The sequence below is a fragment of the Myxocyprinus asiaticus genome, chromosome 34 (assembly GCF_019703515.2).
Source record: "Myxocyprinus asiaticus isolate MX2 ecotype Aquarium Trade chromosome 34, UBuf_Myxa_2, whole genome shotgun sequence".
NCBI classification, from domain to species: domain Eukaryota; kingdom Metazoa; phylum Chordata; class Actinopteri; order Cypriniformes; family Catostomidae; genus Myxocyprinus; species Myxocyprinus asiaticus.
In genome coordinates this window covers 37,118,816-37,141,456 of record NC_059377.1, presented here as the reverse complement: position 1 = coordinate 37,141,456, position 22,641 = coordinate 37,118,816, and the positions used below count along the sequence as shown (strand labels likewise).

Below are 22,641 nucleotides of genomic sequence, written 5' to 3'. Positions count from 1 at the left end.
TACAAATGATCAATTACTTCTATAAATTTAAATCAGATTACTTTACTGATTTACCTTAATTGAAAGTAATTATAATTTGATTAGAGGAGTTTAAAATATAAAGCTTTACGCAAATGTTTGACTTCAAAAGTAATTTGATTACCAATACAGTTAGTAATTACTTTGTAATCAGATTACACCCAACACTGGTAACAACTGACAAAAAATTGTAGCAGATGACCAGATATCATATGCATATTGGATTTAGAACCACAGTGGCCCAATTGAATGCAAAAACATACATTTTTATTAGAGCTGTCAAAATTAATGCGGTAACACATGCAATTAATTTAAAAAGTTTAACGCATTTATTTTTCTTAATCGTGATGAACACATTTACCATTAATAAAGCATAAACCAGCAAACATACTAGTAGTACTAGGGCGGAACCTTTGCGATGTGTCAATGTGTCTGCCCGGAGTCATTACACAGACGCACACACCACAACACACGCACACACACACACACACACACACACAACAGCGATGTGAAAGGACATCTTAACGCTATTTGTATGTACAAAACAAGCCCAGATGGGACTTGTGACAGAAAGCAAGTACTTTGCAGTCTGTGTAAGGTGCAATTTAATTATCACAGAAGCAGTCAAATTTTAACTATCAGGAAAATGCAGAATAAGACGTTGTCTGTAACGCTTTTCATGTGGAGTTTAAAGTGGCGCTTGACGCAAAGTATAGGTCTCTGCAGAACAATAATGGGTGTTTTCCAATCTGTGGGCATTTCCAAACTGTAATGTGTGTTTCTAAACTATCCAATGGAAGTAGGGAATCTCAATGGTTTGAAAACGCCCACTGATTGAGAAAAGCCCATTTTTTTCTGCAGAGACATAAGTCTCCTTGATGCTGGCACTGACACCCTCATGCGAATCATGAACGTGCTTTTCGATTGCTATAGTAAAGCGGATAGCCACAGTCTGCCGGAAGATTAATACTGTGGAGGATGAGAGTTTAAGAGATTTAATGCCCATTGCAATAAATATGCAACCTATGTGGGGACTAGTTCTTTCAATTAGTCAAACTCCCACTTAGATTTTGGGAAACGTTTAATGTTACTTGAATTGGTGCTATTTTAGTGCATTTCTATCTTTATACTGTGGAAGGCTTTGTTTGGAAAATGTTAATAAAGCATTATATTGTTACATATTGTTTTGCTTTCTTTCCTAAAAAGGAAATAAATGCCTTTTGACAAGAAAAAAAGTATATATATATAGGGAGTTAAATTTCAGCACTTTAACTATGAAAAATTATGCTAACTGCAATTAAAAAATTTAATTGACTGACAGCACTCATTTTTATATACTTTTTCTGTTTCCATGCATGCAAAAATATCCAATCTGTGCCAGATATTGGTGGGGGAAAAATTGGAACTGGTAGACAGTGTAGATGCAGCAAATAGTCAGTGGATTAGCTGTGTAAGTACTGTACATTATAGTTGTTTCTCAGTTTCACTATTTGACACCGTTGTGATGTCCACTATTAGCGCTCCACTCCACTAATCTGGTTCGAGAACTAATATCCCACAGCTTCTTATCTTTCCCTTTGCAGTCAGACATTTAATGCCAAAGTGATAAGGTTCTTTATAGTGTGGCTCATTTTGATGAGGTATTCACAGGCAAAGCTTGCTAAGACTTGCTGCTGGGTTGGGTGTGCTAAAATTAGTAAGCCCCTTTGCTCTCAGAGCCACTGATGATGGGGGTGAGAGAGATGGGGCGAAACAGAAAGAGAAAGAGAGACGGGATTGCCAGCACTGAAAATTCTCAATACTTTATCCATTGTCATGCCAATAAAACACTCTTGAAATAAGATATGAGGCTGCCAAAGAGGGAAAGATGCTGTATATAGACTACAGGAGAGAGCAAACAATACTGAATAAAAGTGGATTCCTCATGTATGTTCTGAGGAAATTACACAATGCAGTTCCGGTGCTGCCCAGTAGGAGCAGCAGTTGCCATTTTGAAGATTCCTAATTCTGTTTGATCTGCACACACACAATGGTGATCTTTCTGTGAATTTAAGCTTTATTTCGAGGGATCAGATTAACCCTCTTTCCAGTTGTTGTAAAGACTCAGATGTGCTCAAAACACACTGACACATTTAACATGTAGTCACAAATACATTTACAATATATATAAAAAACAAATTGAGATTCTTGGGCAGTGAGCCACAGTAATGCATTAAAGATTGTCTAACATAATATTGGACACCCCACACCCATCTTTCAACAACAACACTGAGGTGGTGAGATCAGATGTAGAGAAGAAGGAACATTAAAAAAGGGTGCCTTTATTTGATAAAAGCTGATAACCACACAACATGGGTTGTCTTGCTGCGTCACATTTGTTTTTCCTGCAGTGGATATTAAACAAGAGAATTTGTTATCGTCGATGTTATCTAGAGCGAGCAAGGGAAAAAGAGAAACAGAGGAATAAAAGAAAAGAGAGAGTTTTGCCTAATGCGTTTGCATATATCAGTGGGGTTTATCGCATAGATTAGAAACTTCATCTAAAAAACATGTCTAAACAAAGAGCCGTTGCATTTCCTACAATCTCCACAATACATTTGTTAGTGAACACTGTTCTTCAAATCATCTGTATACATTTCAAATTAGCTACTATTTCTTTGCAAATTTCCTCTGATGGTGGGTAGTCACCAAGCGTTAGCAATACATATATTGGCTCTTGTTAATTTCCATTGAAACTGTCATTGTCAAGTCATTGCTCATGTTGCTGAGTATGTTTCTTTGTTTGTTTGCTTGATTGTGTGTGTGTGTGTGGGGGTGGGGGGGGGACTTCAGAAATCCTTGAGTACAGTATATAATCCATATTGCAATTCAATTAGAATGAAGACTCTAAGGGGAATAGACCAGCACATTTCTGTCAAAATCGCTGATTTTGAGTCGCAGCTTATGCTGCTGTGATTGTTTGTCTGAGTAGTGTCTCTCAGCAAACGACTTGCAATTAAATGAGAAACGCTGAGTGTGGGGGAGGAACTTTGAAAAATCCTTGAATGTTTAATCAGTATTGTGCAACAGTCTGGTTCTGAAACTAAAAATCCCATTCATTTTCTTCAAAGGGGAATTAATTTTTAACTATAACTTATAAACCTTTAAAGACAGACCTAAATGAATGTCATATGCTTCTGTTTAAGCCATCAGTCTGCATTATTTCAACTTAATTTCTTAAAAAATTGTGTTTAATACCAAGCAAAATTTCTGGTGAAGAACTACACTACCCATGATCCTGACAAGAAAAAATCCACCAATCAGAGAATCACGGCCAAAAAAGCATGCCAAATAGGCTTTGCAGAGACCACCCACCCACAAGACATACTATGAATCAATCGAGTTGGTCTTTCTACGTGCTCAATCTACTTATTTGTATATCTTTTTTATTTTTGTCTTTTTTTTTTTTTTTTTTTTTTGTACAATTTTCAAATAATATTTTGCTTAAAATCAAAGTTTGTAATGTTGTGATTCACCTTGGAGCTGGTTGGTTTCCTTCATGGCTTGGAACTCTTTTGTGAAGGATTTTATGAAATTCCTATGGGAAAAAAATGAATGGGAAAAATACGGAACCAAGACGGCTGAAAAAGTGGCCTCTATTTCTATTGGATGTAAAATTTCTGTTGAAAATGCTGAAATGCCATCATACCTTGTGATGCTGTTTGTTTAATTTATGCAGAGTCTTGAAAACAAACAACTTGCAATTAAATGAGAAATGTCGAGGATTGGGGAACAGTTTACCAAAATATTTTAAGTGGATCATCATTGCAATTTTATTAGAGCAAAGACTAAGAAAAAAAATACACTAGAACCAGCAAGTTTCTGTCAAAACTGATGATGTTGAGTTTTAGCTCGTGCTGTTGTATGTTTGTTTGTTTGAGTAGAAGCAAAGTCCCTTCAAGGAAAGTCAATCCACTTGGCGGCCATTTTGGAACGCTCCCAGGCAGGCTGGGCAGCGGCATAAAAGTACACTATCAACTTACTTGAATGGGGAGAGACTGGAATCTCCAAAACGGTTGGCCAAGATTACGATCAAAGAACATATTTTAATTTAGCAGTTAAATCTGACAAAAATGGTATCATAAATTGTACTTGTTTAGCTCAGGTCGCACTTAAAAAACAAATTTTTTCAGGCTGGTTCAGCTAATGCGCATGCACGTTCTCGAGTTGATTGAAAGCTGGTTGACTCTTTTACCTGTAAGGCGGGACTTCCTTTTCTGCAAACTTGCCGCAAATTGTCCATTGTTGCCAAAGGTTTGCTGCAGGTTCACCACTACTGGTGAAGAGCTGCAAACTTCTGGCAAACATTTACAGCAAATCACAAGCTCATTTTCATGTGAAAATAATAAGTGGCAAATTTGTGGCAAGTTTTTTGGGAAGTTTGCGGCTAGTTTGCCAGAACTCTGAATTTTTTGTAAGGGCTGGTAGAAGTCTCCCAACACATGACTTGAAATTAAATAACAAATGTTGAGGATGGGGGAGGAATTTTGCATAAATCTGAGAATGGATCATTACTGCAATTTTATTAGACTGTAGGGGAAAATGTTTGAATTGTTGAAAAATGTCTGATGGGAGATGACCAGTGGCGATTTCTCAGGGCCAGCAAAGCCTTCTCTGCTGGCCTAACATGCCAAATAAATAAAGATTTTTCATCCTTTCATTCTCAATCACCTTTTTGCCTATGTATTTTTAATTGCTTTCCACTCTTAATCTACAAACAAACAGAGAAAAATGAAAAGTTTATCCAGTCAGAATTTATTCCTTGATGCTTACAAGCAAAGTGTGACAACTGTTTCACAAATCACATGCCCAAAGCAGCGCGTAAGTTTGAGCTCCACCACCTCAAGCCTTCATTTCTACAGAATCCCTCAACAGTGCAAATAAATGAGCAACTAAAGTCAGATTGTCAGATTAATCAGCCAATCAGATTGATTTATTTGTTCTTTGTGGGTGTGATCTTTAGGATATGTCCTGGTCGAGGCCTTCGAGCTGGCCTTGAGTGACGCAATCACACTTTAAGTGATGTACGTAATTCAAGAGCGAAAAGCGCGAGATCTTGCTGATGAGTCGGCTGTCATCACTGCTGGTATTGCCATTGAGAAAGAGATCCTTATGGATTTAAAAACACGATGTTCTGCATGACTGCGTGATTGCTTAATTTATTAAACAGGAAAGGAGGACTGATTTTCACTTCAAGTAAATTGGTAAGTGCTTTTTGCATTGTTATAGCAACATCAGGAGTTTTCTAAGTGTAAATTAGGCTGCTTGAGCATTCAGTGTCGGATCAAGTTTTGAAAAGTAGTGCTGCATTCCATTCAACTCGGAAAGTCAGATTTTACAACTTCTTACTAGGAAAATTGCAATGGAATGCATCTTGAAGTCAGAATTACAACTTGTAGGCTCGTGCAGAAATTCTCAACTCCAATTGCGCCGAGATGCATGAGCATGATGTCACACAAACATGTCGACACTCAGGGAGATATACAAAGTAAGTGATAAACATTCACTTTATTAAGTAATATTGATAAATGACGTTGTTTCCACATTACATGATATTTAACTTGTTTAACTAATGCCTGCAGAAACAGGTGTATAAAACATTATAATCTCTTTTGATAATCGTACACCTGAAGCACAGATGCTAGTGCTGCAGCATTGTTTATCAGTTGGGTTGCTAGGAGACATCTCTAATGAGAGTCAAACCCCTGCTAAGCTAACAGGAGCGTTGCAGTTCTGAATATCGTGGAATGGAATGCATTTATGGTCGGAGATATCAAGTAGGAATATCCCTCATCCAACTTGATTGGAACGCAGCATAACTGTGTACCCTGACGAAATGAAATTTATTGCAAGCAACATTTAAATCGCAAATATTATTAGATATATTTTTCCAGGTATTATAGAGCTCCTTGGTAGATTCATATGAAAAATTATGATTTTTGAATGTCTGTTTGGGAGACGTTCATTTCACAAAACAGTCATGCTACAGTTAAAATTAGACTTGCTTGAGCATTAAGTGTCGTTTCAAGTTCTGGCTTTCGTACGTGGACGTGTTTTTAAAATGTAACTTGGTATTACCAGTTAGCTGCGACATAATGTATGATGCCCAAATCATTCATTGTGGAACTGTGTTTTCTTAATGGCATGAATCACACTGAAGGCCTAGACTTTAAATGCACGGCCCGCCACTGGAGATGACACTTGTCAGTAACACAATGGGGGTTGCTCTCAGGGTACTAGAACATTCACAACCTGTCGAGTTCCCATGTGATCATGTTAGTTTGTTTGAGTAGAAGTCTCTCAACAAACGACTTGCAATTAAATGAGAAATTTACTTTCAATTAAGGTACAAATAAAAAAATTGACTGAGAACAACAATAACCCACAATTTCATATGAATCAATTATTATAAGAAGAAAGTAGGAATGTTGAAGAGGAGGAAGACAAATGGAGCGAGAGAAGAGAATGCAATGCAAAGAAATGGACAGAGGTAGATGTTTTTTTAATAGTCCGTTGATATTCGGGAAAATGATTTACAGAGAAAACGTAAAGAGATGTGCCAGAAAGTACAGTATGAGAACAAAATTCCACTTTGCACTACATCAGTGGAATGGGCAAATGACAAAACTGTGATTTCTCTTCCTGCCTTTTCTTAATAATTCAAAACAATTCAACACCTTTATGTTCCTGCTATTTTTCCCCTTTCGCAAACAGGCCTCCTTGTGATTTCGCCCAAGGCCACCAGACCCTTCTTGTGTAGGAGGAAATTAAAACACACACACACACACACACACACACAAGTGTAAGAGGTGGGTGGACACTTCGGAGGGACTGACAAAAGACTCATTGTTGAAATAATAATAATTATCAGCAGCAGCCTGACTTCTGATTCATCCCATTATCGCCCATATTCTTTCACCATTCCACCACTATACTTAGCCTCCAGACTTAGAAAGAGAGAGAGAACTAGAGAGAGAGAGGTTATACTGTGCTGAGCTGCTCTTAAAAGCTTTATAAAGATCATGATAATTGAGACGTGCAGTCTGAAATCTGCCCGCATGCAGAAAAACAGCCCTACTCAGTCCACTGCGGCTGCTTCTTAATGCCACAAAGAGGATTACATGTACACGCACACACTCACACTATAAGTTTTTTTTGCAAACCCCTGTCCCTATTTGTGTGATCTGGTAAGTTCCCGCTATTTACACAAATCCAATTTGCATACTCATCTCTGATAGGTTCCTGCTCTTACAGGTGATGCTTTGATTGGCTGTGTGCTTCATGACTGGCTTTGTTCGTCACCTGGCTACTTAGCGACTGGTGTTTATAAACAAATAGTTAATAGGACAAAAATACGTAGCTAAAAACAGTTGGAGAGTATGTTTGAGAGTTTAAAATGGTGGTGTGGCAGACAAGCATCTCGTTCATCTGGAAAGGAGGAAGCAGGAACCGGATTAACAATCAAAAAGACTTTAATTCAACATAAAACACTGAACTGAAACATAAAAGCGCACACACAATTACTGCTGCATGCATGCATCTCTTTCTCTCTCTCTCTCTCTCTCGTCCCCGGGTCCTCCTTTTATCTCTCTCCCGCTGATTGGGCAACTCAGTGCCGGCCGTGAATCCTCTCGGCCCGGCCACGCCATCCTCCTCGTCACAGGTGACTTACATTTGAGACACATTTTCTTTGTCATTTCTGACAGGGAGAAAGTCGAGGAATGTTCTCTTGCGAGGAGCTGAATATTTTGTCGTACAATTCGCTCCATATTTGATCCATCTGCTACCCTACTCAACAGATTAAAGGCACGTCTACTATGTGGTGTCCCTGCAAAAAATCTCTCCATTACTTTCTTACTTTTTCTTTCTCGCACTCATACACATTTAAATGTGTTCCTTTCTCTTTAAATAAAACAGTGGGATTAATTCTTTTCCATTATAGCCGGGTAAAAAGAACCAAATGAATGGGAAAAAAGCTCTCACAATTCAAACTAAAATCAGTTTTATACAGGCCAGTCACTCTAAATTGCCATCATTGAGTTGGATGAATGAAAAACACGTAGCGCAGGAATGGATTCAAACGCATTTTGGTTCAAGACCCATTTTGGCCAAAAAACGCTTTGTCTCACAAGGTCAGGTCTGTTCTCCAACTGTTTGGATGCATTTAGGTAAACCAGAATTGTAAAGACTCCTTGTTCAGGCTAAATGTCAGGTAACGGCGACTGGAATGATTATTATTTAAAAAACAAAGTTTGCAAAGAGTTTAAACATACATAAGATTATATCCTTGTTTGTGTTTGGGTCAGCGGTGGGGCTGATCTAGCACCCTAAAGACCGAAGATACATTTTAAAGAAATAGTTTGCTCAAAAATGAAAATTTGGTCATCATTTACTTGCATTAAGCCGCATGTTAAAGGCCAAAACACTCTACGCAAATAGGTGAACACTGGCACTTCTAGGTATGCAATTTGGTGGTGTTGATTTCCAAAACTTGTCAGACCACAATTCACAACACAAAGCAAGTACGCATTGCAGTCTCAACATTAGTATGAACTGTCCGTTTCTACAGTGAGTTTTCTCTTTCATGTCAACTACAGTCATGGAGGAGCAACAGTTTGAAGAGAATATTACTGAGCAAGAAAGTTAAAGTCAGTATGCAGTCAGTAAACAGTATGTTTGGAGGGCAAGGTGTTGCAGGAAGGTAAATTGGTGTCTAAGTCTGACGGAAGTTCCAGAACAGCTAACATCACTTTCAGCACCTTTAATGGCATGTACTTTTGTAACTTTTTGTAACTCTATCACCCCCATGAGTACTGAGGTTTGTTACCGCCACAGAAAAGCAAAACCGCACTTTAAGCATGTTCAATCGGACTGCACGTTAGCAATACACTGGCCAAGTGCTTGCATTTTTTACCTGTACTTGCGTAAATATGTTTCTGGCCAGATGGTGCATTCAAGTCCTACTGGGAAGTTTGTTCGTATTAATCGCAGATTTTGAAAGTGCTGAAATTTGACTATATATACACTTCTTTTCCTGTCAAAATGCATAGATGCATTTCCTTCGTAGGAAAGAAAACAAAACTATGTAACAATAATGCTTTATTATAGCATTTTTTGTTTCTGTGTTTTCGTGATAAAATGTCAGAATCTAGTGTCAAATCGGTAAATGCGTTAATCGAGATTAAGAAAAATGAACGTGTTAAACATTTTTAATTAATCGCATGCGTTAACATATTAATTTTGACAGCTCTAATACAAACTTAACTGTACAGCCAAAATCCTCATGTAAAACTTAATTATTACAAATAACAATTTGCTTCCGCCATGATTCTTTTTTTGGGGGGGGGGATTTTTCCCCTTTTTCTCCCAATTTGGAATGCCCAATTCCCAATGTGCTCTAAGTCCTTGTGGTCGCATAGTGATTTGCCTCAGTCCGGGTGGTGGAGGATGAATCCCAGTTGCCTCTGTGTCTGAGACAGTCAATCTGTGCATCTTATCATGTGGCTTGTTGAGCGCATTGCCACGGAGAAATAGTGCGTGTGGAGGCTTCACGCCATCCACCACGGCAACCACGCTCAACTCACCATGCGCCCCACTGAGAACAAACCACATTATAGTGACCATGAGGACGTTACCCCATGTGACTCTACCCTCCCTAGCAAACGGGCCAATTTGGTTGCTTACGAGACCTGGCTGGAGTCACTCAGTACGCCCTGGGATTCGAACTAGCAAACTAGCGAGCTCCAGGGGTGGTAACCAGTGTATTTTACCACTGAGCTACCCAGGCCCCCCTTGCTTCTGCCATGATTCTTAAATCAACACACCCCCAACTCGGAAAGTCATGGCTTGAAGATAATCCAAAGTTTCCCACTCATTATTACGACTTTGTGGTGCCATTCATGTATGCTTAACTCGTAATTATGACTATTCCGACATGACTTAAATGCACTGTAAGACATACGATAGCTTTGTGTGAGAGACCGAAATTAACTATAACTCCACCTCAACTCTCAAATCTAATTTGTGTTAAGGTATTCATATATGGCGCGTGACAACACGTGCAATGCTTAACGTCAGTGATGTCAGACGCTATTAGTTGTCATGCCTCATAACTTTACGTGACGTGTCACTTTGACTATGTAGTGATGCAAATGAGATTTGAGAGCTACTACAGAGGGCAACATTTTCAGTGATAATGACTAGAATTCCACCTGTTCCTCACAAAAAGTCCTCTTATAGACTACTTTCATGGTGCTTCTTTATTCATTTAGGAGTTTGAAAACATCTGTTCCCTTCACATTTATTGTATGAAAAAGAGCACCCAGGGACATTTTGCTAAACTTAAGCTTTGCCAAAATATGCTTTTTTCTTACAAAGTCAGATCTGTTCTCCAACAGTTTTGGCTGGATTTAGGTAAACCACAACCATATGCTGTGGTCGGATTTCATTGTGAAAGTCATGGTGACAGGAATGGTTATTATTAAAGAGGAGTTTGCAGAGAGCTTTAATAAGAGATCATATCTTGGTTTGTCTTTGACTCCTGTGTGTTTGTGTCCGTCTCAGCTGTGGGACTAGCTAGATGGTGTCTTACCTCCCTGATGGAGTGGTTACCTGGATACTGCATGCATAAATAATTGGGCCTGACACAAGCGAGGGAGTGTGTGTGTGTGTGTGTGTGTTTGCTGCCCAGACTCATGTGGAGTTTCAAAACACCTACATGGCTGGTAGCAAAACAGTGTTCTTTTTTCTCTTTTTTTGCTATGAATGAATAAAACAAAACCTTCTTGACTTGCACTTAGGTTGTTCTCTCATGTCTCACATGCTCTCTGTATGATAGTGGCAGTTAATGGTATATTTTGCAATTCCTTTTGTTTTGCCTTAAACTCACCTGTTAAACATTACTCTTCTAGACAAACCTCTCTAAAAATATAGCTGCCAAAAAGCAGCAATTTTTACCTGCTGGACGATAACATGGGTGAAAAAAAAAATGCCATAGACTTACATTTAAAGAGAGAACTAAACTAGGGACTAGAATAACACAGAGACCTGGGGGACCTTTGACTTGGGCCAGCAGAAACCACCCAGAACATCCTAGCAACACTCTAGCAACCACCTAGAAACATGCTAAAACACTCAGAAACTATATAACTATAACACTTAAAAACTACAGTGCATCTGGAAAGTATTCACAGCGCTTCACTTTTTCCACAATTTGTTATGTTACAGCCTTATTCCAAAATGGATTAAATTCATTATTTTCCTCAAAATTCTACAAACAATACCCCATAATGACAACGTGAAAGAAGTTTCTTTGAAATCTTTGCAAATTTATAAAAATAAAAAAAAATAAATAAAAATAAAATAATAATATCACATGTACATAAGTATTCACAGTCTTTGCTCAATACTTTGTTGAAGCACCTTTGGCACCAATTACAGCCTCAAGTCTTTTTGAGTATGATGCTACAAGCTTGGCACACCTATTTTTGGGCAGTTTCTCCCATGCTTCTTTGCAGGACCTCTCAAGCTCCATCAGGTTGGATGGGGAGCGTCAGTGCACAGCCATTTTCAGATCTCTCCAGAGATGTTCAATCGGGTTCAAGTCTGGGCTCTGGCTGGGCCACTCAAAGACATTCACAGAGTTGTCCCGTAGTCACTCCTTTGTTATCTTGGCTGTGTGCTTGGGGTCGTTGTCCTGTTGGAAGATGAACCTTTGCCCCAGTCTGAGGTCCAGAGCGCTCTGGAGCAGGTTTTCATCAAGGATGTCTCTGTACATTGCTGCATTCATCTTTCCCTCGATCCTGACTAGTCTCCCAGTTCCTGCCGCTGAAAAACATCCCCACAGCATGATGCTGCCACCACCATGCTTCACTGTAGGGATGGTATTGGCCAGGTGATGAGCGGTGCCTGGTTTCCTCCAGACATGACGCTTGCCATTCAAGCCAAAGAGTTCAATCTTTGTTTCATCAGACCAGAGAATTCTGTTTCTCATGGTCTGAGAGTCCTCCAGGCGGGCTGTCATGTGCCTTTTACTGAGGAGTGGCTTCCGTCTGGCCACTCTACCATACAGGCCTGATTGGTGGAGTGCTGCAGAGATGGTTGTTCTTCTGGAAGGTTCTCCTCTCTCCACAGAGAAACGCTGGAGCTCTGTCAGAGTGACCATCGGGTTCTTGGTCACCTCCATGTCTAAGGCCCTTCTCCCCGGTCGCTCAGTTTGGCCGGTGCGGCCAGCTCTAGGAAGAGTCCTGGTGGTTCCAAACTTCTTCCATTTACGGATGATGGAGGCCACTGTGCTCATTGGGACCTTCAATGCTGCAGAAATTATTCTGTACCCTTCCCCAGATCTGTGCCTCGATACAATCCTGTCTCGGAGGTCTACAGACAATTCCTTGGACTTCATGGCTTGGTTTGTGCTCTGACATGCACTGTTAACTGTGGGACCTTATATAGACAGGTGTGTGCCTTTCCAAATCATGTCCAATCAACTGAATTTACCACAGGTGGACTCCAATCAAGTTGTAGAAACATCTCAAGGATGATCAGTGGAAACACCTGAGCTCAATTTTGAGTGACATGGCAAAGGCTGTCAGAATCAAGCTCATTATTGATTAAGTGAAGGCAATTACAGAGGCTGCTAAAACCCATCTGAATTTATGCCAAAATGTATGTACATGTGATTTTTTTCATTTTTTATTTTTAATACATTTGCAAAGATTTCAAACAAACTTCTTTCATGTTGTCATTATGGGGTATTGTTTGTAGAATTTTGAGGAAAATAATGAATTTAATCCATTTTGGAATAAGGCTGTAACATAACAAAATGTGGAAAAAGTGAAGCGCTGTGAATACTTTCTGGATGCACTGTATATCATAATGCCCTGACAACTACTCACAAACTCCTAGCATTTTGTCGGCAATTTTTTCACGGCAAGCAACACTCACGTCTTCTATTAGAAATTTTGGCATAAATTCAAATGGGTTTTAGCAGCCTCTGTAATTGCCTTCACTTAATCAATAATGAGCTTGATTCTGAGGTTACGTTTCCCTCTAAGATCATTTTTTTTCCTCCATTGACTTTAGGGAGTAGGGTTACTAAAATATGCATTTCTCTTCACTGTATTACATAATTTACAACTTGCTTTAAAACTAAATTTTGGTGCCACTCTGTGGACATTTCACCCAGAAACTGGAGGTCACACATGCCCATTCGTTCAACAACACTTTCAGCTTTAGCCACTGGGGGCAGTGATGAACTTTCGACCTACTCTCGCCGAATTTACAGTCTGATCAGGCTTCTAATGATTCAGAATATAGCCGATAAGTTGAATGACAGAACTTTTATGATACTATTTTGTAAAGTTACATTACAAAAAGCTAGATGCAGTGCAACGAATAGAGTAAGAATAGAGTGCATGTGTCTCAAGACACAAAAGTTATTTTAACTTGACATGGCGTATATAAAAATGCAGCACTCTTGCACAAGACACTGAAAAAAAAAACAGAGAGAAGCAGCGCAGTGGCCTAAAACGTCCCTCTAGTGCATGATTACCTTAAACACTATTTTAAAAAACAGTGCAGATGGATGAAAAAAAAAAAGTTTACTGCCCCTTATTGTGCTTTTGTTTTTGTCTGTCCGCTTTCACTTTCATTGAAGGAAACTCCAAAGTATGCAGTAATGGAGAGCGTTTTCGAAATGCTCTGTTTTTGATGGAGGAAAACGGCGTTCTAGTGTGGATGTGAGGCGTAAACATAGAAAAATCTATGCGTCTTCAACTAAAATGTATTAGTGTGGACATGGCCTAAACGTCTCATTTTGTGTTCCACAGAAGAAAGGAATTCATACAAGTTTGGAACGACATGAGGGTGAGTAAATTAAAGAATTTTTATTTTCAGTGTGAAAGTATCATGAAAGCATCAAAAATGATGTTCAGTGCCTTGAGCTGGTTTTCTCCATATTGACAGTACGAGTTGTGTAGTTCTGTGTGGAGTATTTCTAGACTTTCCCATCATTCTGAGTCTAAGCTAATCTCCTCTGATCCTGCAACTGGCCACGTACATTTGAACTGCATGTGGATTACTACGAATGACAGCAACACTCTCTGTCTATGTGTGTGTGTGCGTGTATGCAGACAAGCTTTAAGGGCTGCACATCTCAACTTATAGGACCCCCTCTATGCAGCATCATGTATTTTTCGCTGTCTTCCTCTCTCTCTCTCTCTCTCTCTCTCTCTCTCTCTCTCTCTCTCTGTAGGAGAACAATCTGCTCACTGTCAGTCTGCATTTGTCGGTTTGACTCTGCGGGGGCCCCCCAGCCCCCTCTTTTCTTCTCTCTCCATCACTCACTCTGTAAGAGACCTATATATCCGGCCTTCGCTCTCCAATATCCTTGAAATCCCTCAATCATCCATTCCTCAACATATGCTGCCCTTTAATGTATATCATGTGCTGGATACGCTTGGTGTATTTTATGATATGTGAAGGTTTACTCTGGCCTTGTGGTCTTTGAATACATCTTAAGTCGACTGTAGTACATTGTGTAAAGCCCATCTCGATATCTGTACACTCTTGTCAGTCGCTATGCTATTTAATTCTTAACCACTGGGATCCAGAAGTCTAGAAAGCACCCAGGGTCTTCCATTTGTGTTTTCTGTACTCTCAACTATTCATGAGGCACTCTGATCTGCCCTCCTTACCACATCTCCTGTTGTTCATTTGCTGTGTTCCATATAGTCATCCAACGCTCCTCTTTCCACTGTTTTGTTTTATATTTAAAGGAATAGACCAGAATTCACCAAGAAATTAAAATTCAGACATTATTTACTCATCCTCATTTTGTTCCAAAATGGTATGCTTTTATTTGTTCTGTATAATACTCAAGTAGACATTTTTAAACAATCTTTACGCAACTTTTTCCATACAATGACAGTCTATAGTGATCTCATTTGTTAAGCTCCAAAGAAACCCAATAAAAGTTGTCTATACCAGGGGTATTCAAACTTTTTGATGCAAAGGACCCCCAAATTTGACAATCCCTACAAGGGACCCCCTTTCTAATATGTTAAGGCAGCTATATATTTGTAAGTGAATGTATATTCATGTATTAAGACCAGTTTTTACTGTGCAAGCAGTAAGCATGAAATTATACAAGGAGTACAGTACATGAGATACTATAAAGACAGCATGTTTGCAAAAATAAAAAGATGTTTATATTGTCAAAGCAAATTTTTTTTTTAATATAAGTGATTTATAAAATTATAAGCTTCACATTTTTGCCTTTAACCCCTACAAAAAGTGGCCCCATCAGTGGCGGTTCTGGCTTCCTTGGCGCCCTAGGTGAGATCTGACATGGCGCCCCCCCTTATCAACAAAATGTTGTATTACTTTTTTTATTCACTTTTTATTACAGAACTATGCTTTAACACACAAAATAAATAAAAGGGATAGGCTGCCCAAAAATGAAAATTCTCTCATCATTTACTCACTCTCATGATACCCTAGATGTGTATGAATTTGTTCTTTTTGCTGAACACAAGTGAAAGTGTTTAGAAGAATATCTCAGCTTTGTAGGTCCATTCAATGCAAGTGAATGTTGGCCAGAACTTTGAAGCTTCAAAAAGCACATTAAGGCAGCATAAAAGTCATCCATAAGACTCCAGTGGTCTTCAGAAGTGACATGATAGGTGTAAGTGAGAAACAGATAAATATTTAAGTCCTTTTTTTTACTCTAAATCTTCACTTTCACATCTGAAAGTCACATGTGATGACTGTTTAGTTTCACATTCACATCTGAAGATTTAAAATAAAAAGGGACTTAAATAGTAATCTCACTCATGAATGTGAATGTTTCTCACCCACACCTATCATATCACTTCTGAAGATATGGATTTAACCACTGGAGTCATATGGATTGCTTTTATGCTGCCTTTATATGGTTTTTGGAGCTTCAAAGTTCTGGCCAACAGCATATTATGGACCTACAGAGCTGAGATATTCTTCTAACAACATTTTTATTTGTCTTCTGCAAAAGAAAAAAAGCCATGTTTCTGGAATGGCATGACTGTGAATAAATTATGAGAGAATTTTAATTTTTTGGTGAACTGTCCCTTGAAATAAAAATAACTAGACAATCTATATTGAAATGAACTATATACAGTGTGTGTATATATATATATATATATATATATATGTAAAATTGGCAATTCATATTAACATGTACATTGTGCATACATTACTTAAATTGCTCAATTACATTTTAGAGTCAATGAAGAAAATGGTAGAATACTTACAGATTGCTGCTTGTGCTATTACAACTAATTCCTAATTTAAAATGTAACCCTGCCCTTCTAGTTTTTATTGATGCAAAATCATCAATGAATTTGTCATATCTGCCCAGCAATCACACAGTTGATACATAGGCTATTTTCTCAAGATCACTGAAGTGATCCTGTGTCATGGTGTACCTATACTGTTGATCATGGTTATCTTATGTTTGTTCAGAATGAAAGAATGCATTGTGAACATCCACAATCCTATCCATATAGAGCCTTCAAGGCTGATAGGCCTGTCAGGAACAACGCGCATTTCACAATCGCGATCTTGAGAGCTTTGTGCGGGGGTGGGGTGGCACGATTTGGGGCACCTCTCTCCCATCGCAATCTTGCGAGCTCGGGGCGGGGTGGCACAATTTGGGGTATCATTCTCCCATCGCGAGCCAAGGGCTGGGCGGCACAATTCAGGGCACCTTTCTCCCATCACGATCAGGTACCTTGTCCTGCCGCCCCGGAGTGCGTTGCCGCCCTAGGCGCCTGCCAATATCGCCTATGCCAGGATCTGCTAGTGGACCCCATTCACTTCCATTGTAAGTGCCTCACTGTAACCTTGATTTTTGCCAAAGCAGCTTTAGAAAAAAATATTAACTTGCAATCCCAAGTGAGTAAGCTAAAGGTGAAAGCGGTGAAACTAAAGAAAAAAAAAAGGCACAAGCTGTAGTGAAGGGGAAGATTTCCAGTGAGTAATGATTTAAATTTCAATCAGTTCCTCATACAACACTATTGTATGGCTTTGGAACACTTATATATATATATATATATATATTGATATATGTTTATTGCATGGACAATGGACTTCTTTTATTGTGCATTTATAGTATTTTTGTCCTTTTTGGAGTTTGACAGACATAAGCTATTGTTGTATTGAAAGAACTGTGTAAAAATCTTTACATCTATTTCGTACAGAAAAAATACAGCATACAGGTTTGGAACAACATGAGTGTGAGTAAATAATGACAGAATTTTATTTTTTGGGTGAATTATCTTCACTGCTCACCTCTGCACTTTTCCTCCTTTTTTTCAACTCATTCTTTCCATCTTTTCATCTTTTATACAGTAAAGCGACGCTGCCACCCGTCAAGCCCTCGCCAGGCCAAACCATTTGGTGCAATGGTGTGCCAAAACAAATTCCACAGCTCGATTGTTTTAATGTGCTTAAACTCCCCCGGCTCAGGCTGTGCCATGTTTTTCAATCTTTTTCTGTTCCCCTCTCATTTTTTCCCCTCTCTCAGTCGAGAGCTCAGCTGCACATAATAAATTCATCTGCTTTCACTATCTGGATCTGCAACGTAGCAATTGCCACTCCACGCTGAGTGAGAGCAAGACAAAATGGTTGCCCATATCATGTTCTTGTTCTTTCTTCATCCTCACACTATTTATAAAAAAGGTTCTTTAATGGTTCAGCAAATTGGTCTCTTGTTGACTTGACTACAAGGTTTTTGGGAGTTGACTCCATTATGAGTAGTTTTTGCTGTAGCTTGGCAAACTACAATTTCAAAGTAGCATCATAAACACTAATAAAACCCTTTTTGGTTCTGGTTGGAAACTTTATTTTCAAGAGTGTATATCTGTATCTTTCACCTCTCTGTCTATCAATACGTTTATCATTTCATCTCTTTCTTATCCTGGAAGGCAACTTGTTTATATTCCTGAGTTAAAGATCGAGGTTAGGGCAGCTATAGTTGCGTGAACCAAGCAACCCACTCAGTACACATCACTAACCATTCCTCCAAACAGACACACATACATCCATCTATCCATCAGCAAACAACTCTCCACTATGCCTTTAAACTCATTTTAGTTTTTTCTACTCTTCCTTCTTTTAGCACAACAAAGCATGATAGAGAGAAAAAGAGAGTGGAGGGACATTTGGGAGAGCCTAAAGCACACTTAACCTCTATTATGGGGTGTGTTTGCAGTCTACAGTAGCTATCTAGTCTACAATGATAGAACCATGGGCGATGCAGAGAAGTAGTCGTGCTGGGATATGACCACTATACATATCTCGTTTTAATGGAGAGCCCTATGGCAATGGCACGGGCAACATGGCCTTATCATCTTATCTTATCTAGAGACATTTCCCACAAGGGTTTAAGTCAGAAAGCATAAAGACAAAGAGAAATAAATAATAACAGTGGCAATACAGAGGAGGGAGGAGAGTGAATAGCAGAGAAATAACAGAGAAAGACCTCATCTTTATCTCTCTGCACATATTTTCCCTCACCCTTACTGAGATCAAAGACTCCCCAGATGCAGCCTGACTGTTTTCTTACTTATTTTTTTCTCTTGTTTCATGCTAACTGAATAACTGAGGAAACATTTTTGTCATTAATATTAATTTAATTCAATTTTTGACTCCATTCCATGACAATCAGAAAAAGACCATATGGTGGTTTCTTCTCTATTGCGAGAAAACATGTGTTAAGGGAACTTTGGAGCCAGGATCCAAACCAATAAGAAAATGTGCGTTCCTTTTCCTGATTTAAAAAGATGTACAGTGAGAGCGCACAATACAGAGTGCGAAGATGGCCTTGCTCTGTATGGGAGAGAATTTCATTTTTATCTCAAGTTAATATTAAATTCTTAACAAAACTCATTCCGACAGCTTATACAATAGAAAGTGAAAGCAATTCTCAACAGAAACTGACCTCCAGTGGATCAAGGCTGAAGGGTTTAAAACTGAATTAAAGACGAGCTTCAAAATGAAGAGTTTATGCAAGTCTGCACTCAAACGTGTTGTTGGGGTGCGATGTGACAGCGATATGTTGAAAGATCTTTAATAATATTAGGGAGAATTCAGCACTACCAGATTTATATTGATTTTGCAGTGTTCATTTTCCTTCCCAAGGGACGTGAAAGGAAAAGCATAAATTGTGTATATGATAATTATCTCAGCAGGTAAGTAGCGAAGAATAAAATTCAAGTAACCGAAAACCTCAATTGTAAAACATGTTGCCAATCCAATTGCATTTCTGTAGTGCTACATTCAAGTTATGCTAGTTAAAATGGTGTGAAAGAAAGGTATGTTTTTCATGAATCTTGTAGAAGGTGAATCTTTAAAAGTTGGGTCTTCCCTGCTGGAAAAAAACAGTCATTCTAGCCTAAAGTAGTCAAGACTTTATGCCAATTGTTGAAAGTCTGGCTTTGCAAGACCTGTGGCCACTGCCTTGAGCTGGTTTACCACATTCCAAAACACAGTTATCAGGCTAGCCATGTCCCCACTAGTCTTTCAAAGCCAGACTTTTGACTGTTGGTATAAAGTTAGGTCCACTTTGCAGCTTATTCTGGCCAAGAACTGCCCACTTAAAGACCCCGGTATACTCACAGCGAAGTTCAAAAAAGCTGAGAAACGGTATACTGTTTGCAAACATTCAGACATCAGCCAAGCCGCTTGGGGAGGCATTTAGAGGAGCATTTAAATATGAAGACGCACAAGACAAAATGCTAAACCTTAACTAATGTGACATTAAAATGTGTTATCCATGACTTCATGCCTTATTCTAAGAGTATAATTCACATGATATCAGTAAAATAAGCTGTATTAAAGGGTTAGTTCACTCAAAAATGAAAATCCTCTCATGATTTACTTACCTTTAAGCTACTCCAGATGTGTATGACTTTCCTTCTTCAGCAGAACCGAAGTGAAGATTTTTATAAACACATTCCAGCTCTTTTTGTCCATACAATGGAAGTATACAGGTGCCATTAGTCTGCTGGCTATTTGACAGCCCAAAAGGCATATTTAGGCAGCATAAAAGTAATCCACATGATTCCAGTCATTCAATTAATGTCTTCTGAAGCAAATGGATAGGTTTGTGTAAAAAATAAATAGATAATTAAAACTTTATTAACTTTAAAAAATCACTTCCTGCCAGCAGTCAACGCATCAGTGATGTTTGCGCAATGGCACGTTCATGCGAGAAGTTGGAAGCACATGCTATGTATACAACAGAGGAACGAACGTCACGTAAGAGTTAGGTCATTTCAAACAGCAATCGAAAGCAACGATTTAAAGTTAAAACATTTTAATTATTGATTTGTTTCTTACACCAACCTATCGATTTGCTTCAGAAGACATTAATTGATCGACTGGAGTCATGTGGATTACTTTTATGCTGCCTAAATATGACTTTTGGATCGTCAAATAGCCAGCAGACTGATGGCACCTGTATACTTCCACTGTAGGGACAAAAAGAGCTGAAATGTGCTTATAAAAATCTTCACTTCGGTTCTGCTAAAGAAGGAAAGTCATACACATCTGGGATGGCTTAAAGGTAAGTTAATTTTTAGGTGAACTGACCCTTTAACCACTCAATGTTAATTTAAAGTAATACATATGCAGTAGATAATGTGTAATTTGTCATGTTTACATTCTGCATTCATGGCACTTATGCACTAACTTGGCCATAATATGCATCGGTTACACTCTGTAACTGTATGATGACACTGATACTACTGCAAAGGTGGGTGTATAAAAGAGTGTTAATGGGCAGAATACAGACATAAGAAAGATAAGTGGCACTTTGGGCAGATGTGTGAATGGCTTTTGGCTGCAGACGACACATTAATGAAGCAGCATATCAAACAACAGAGTAATAAGACTATTTGAGTAGGTTTGATTCCTTTTGTAGACTAATTAAACAAACAAAAAAAATATCAAGACATGCTCTTGGAAAATGTCTCTACATGAAAAATCGAACAGAGGTAGGTAAGTTTGCACCAGCTCACTAATAACTCTGCTCACTGGTGTGTTCATGTTGACTGAGCTACAGGTCACACCCACCGATAACATGGACCAATGGCAGTAAGGTGTTTGGCATCGGGTACCAAGTTTTTCTGAAAGTTCATGCAGACGAGCTGTAACAAACTACCGAAACTCAAAAACACCTTCATTTTGGCAAGATTTAGTTTGATGACGTCACACCCGTTCATTCTTTGATTTTGTATGAAGTATACCGAGGCCTAAAACAAGAAGATACCTGTATGGTTAGCTATGTTCTCATCATGCAAGTACAGCTCCCATTTACTTAAATGGGCAAAGGAAATCTCTGAAAATGTTGGTCAAGTTCAATTAACATTTAAAATCAGCAATACAATCTGACAACGTTATCATAAATTGTGCTGCTTTAGCTCAAATAACCCTCAAAAATGCAATTTTTTAGGCTTGTCCAGCTATGCACTTGCACGCTCTTCAGTAAACTGACAGTCGATGGCTCTATCACAAAGGTGATTTGCTCTTTTAACCACAAGTTCGGACTTTCATTCCCTACAGTTGCCAACTACCATATAATTGTGTTACGATTTCTCACAATAATAGCTGGTCTTTTCAGCAGAGCAAACAACCCCCCCTCACCTCGTTGAGGCCAAAATTTACTGCTATAAATGTTTGATTCACAATGAATCTTTCTTTTCAAACGTTACTTTTTAGTGAATCCATTGAGCCAACCAAATCATACTGAATCTCTTAGGACAGTTTGAGTCATCAACGCTAATCCACTTGTCAGTCCTCACTTGGACGTGTCCGACACTGACTTAAAATAAGCCGAAATCCAGGAGTAATGTGATCCTAGTGATGTCTGCTTTTGCTAACCCTTCTATGCAAAAAACCGCTCCAATCAGTTTGCAAATTGGACAGAACAATTCGGTGGCTACAATTCTCTAGTCAACAGTACACTGCTCACCTGTGCAGTACACTGAAACAATTGAAAGAAATGGTTCGTGGAAATGAATCAGACTTACCATCGCTAATGACTGCACCCAGAGTAGTCTCCAGGAAACAAGAAACAGCCGCTATGTACATAAATAGCCCAACAATACACATAGTCTTTCCCATCTGCTCTCTCACAACCACACTCTCTTTCAGAATGGACAGCACCACAAATGGACATCCAGGAGTGCTTGTGGCCCTATTAGCATCATTAGCCACTAATATAATGTACATTATGTGGAGATGATGGACACAGCACACCCAAGCTTACTACTTCTGAGAATAAATAATCGAGGCCCATTAACCACTGATCAAACTGCATTAGGAAAATAATGTTTTTGAATGTAACAGAACAACAAAATGTCCAAGTCAGTGTCTTGTTTTAGCCAAGCGCTTGCCCCCCCAGGACTGTTCCAAATACATTTAACAAAAAAGTAGAAAGAGCGGAATAAACCCTTTATTTTCTAAATTTTTTATGTTTAATGGTTTAAAAGCTGTCTAGAGAGTCTTTTCACCTAAATGGCACTAGAAATTTTAAAGAGTTCACCC

The 22,641-nt window shown here is 38.8% G+C and overlaps 1 protein-coding gene across 1 annotated transcript in view; it reads right to left on the bottom strand.

Annotated features, from left to right (window-relative positions):
• The window catches only part of LOC127425046 (nectin-2-like), a 193,885-nt gene that overhangs the window by 18,724 nt on the left and 152,520 nt on the right, over positions 1-22,641 (bottom strand). The window lies entirely within an intron of this gene.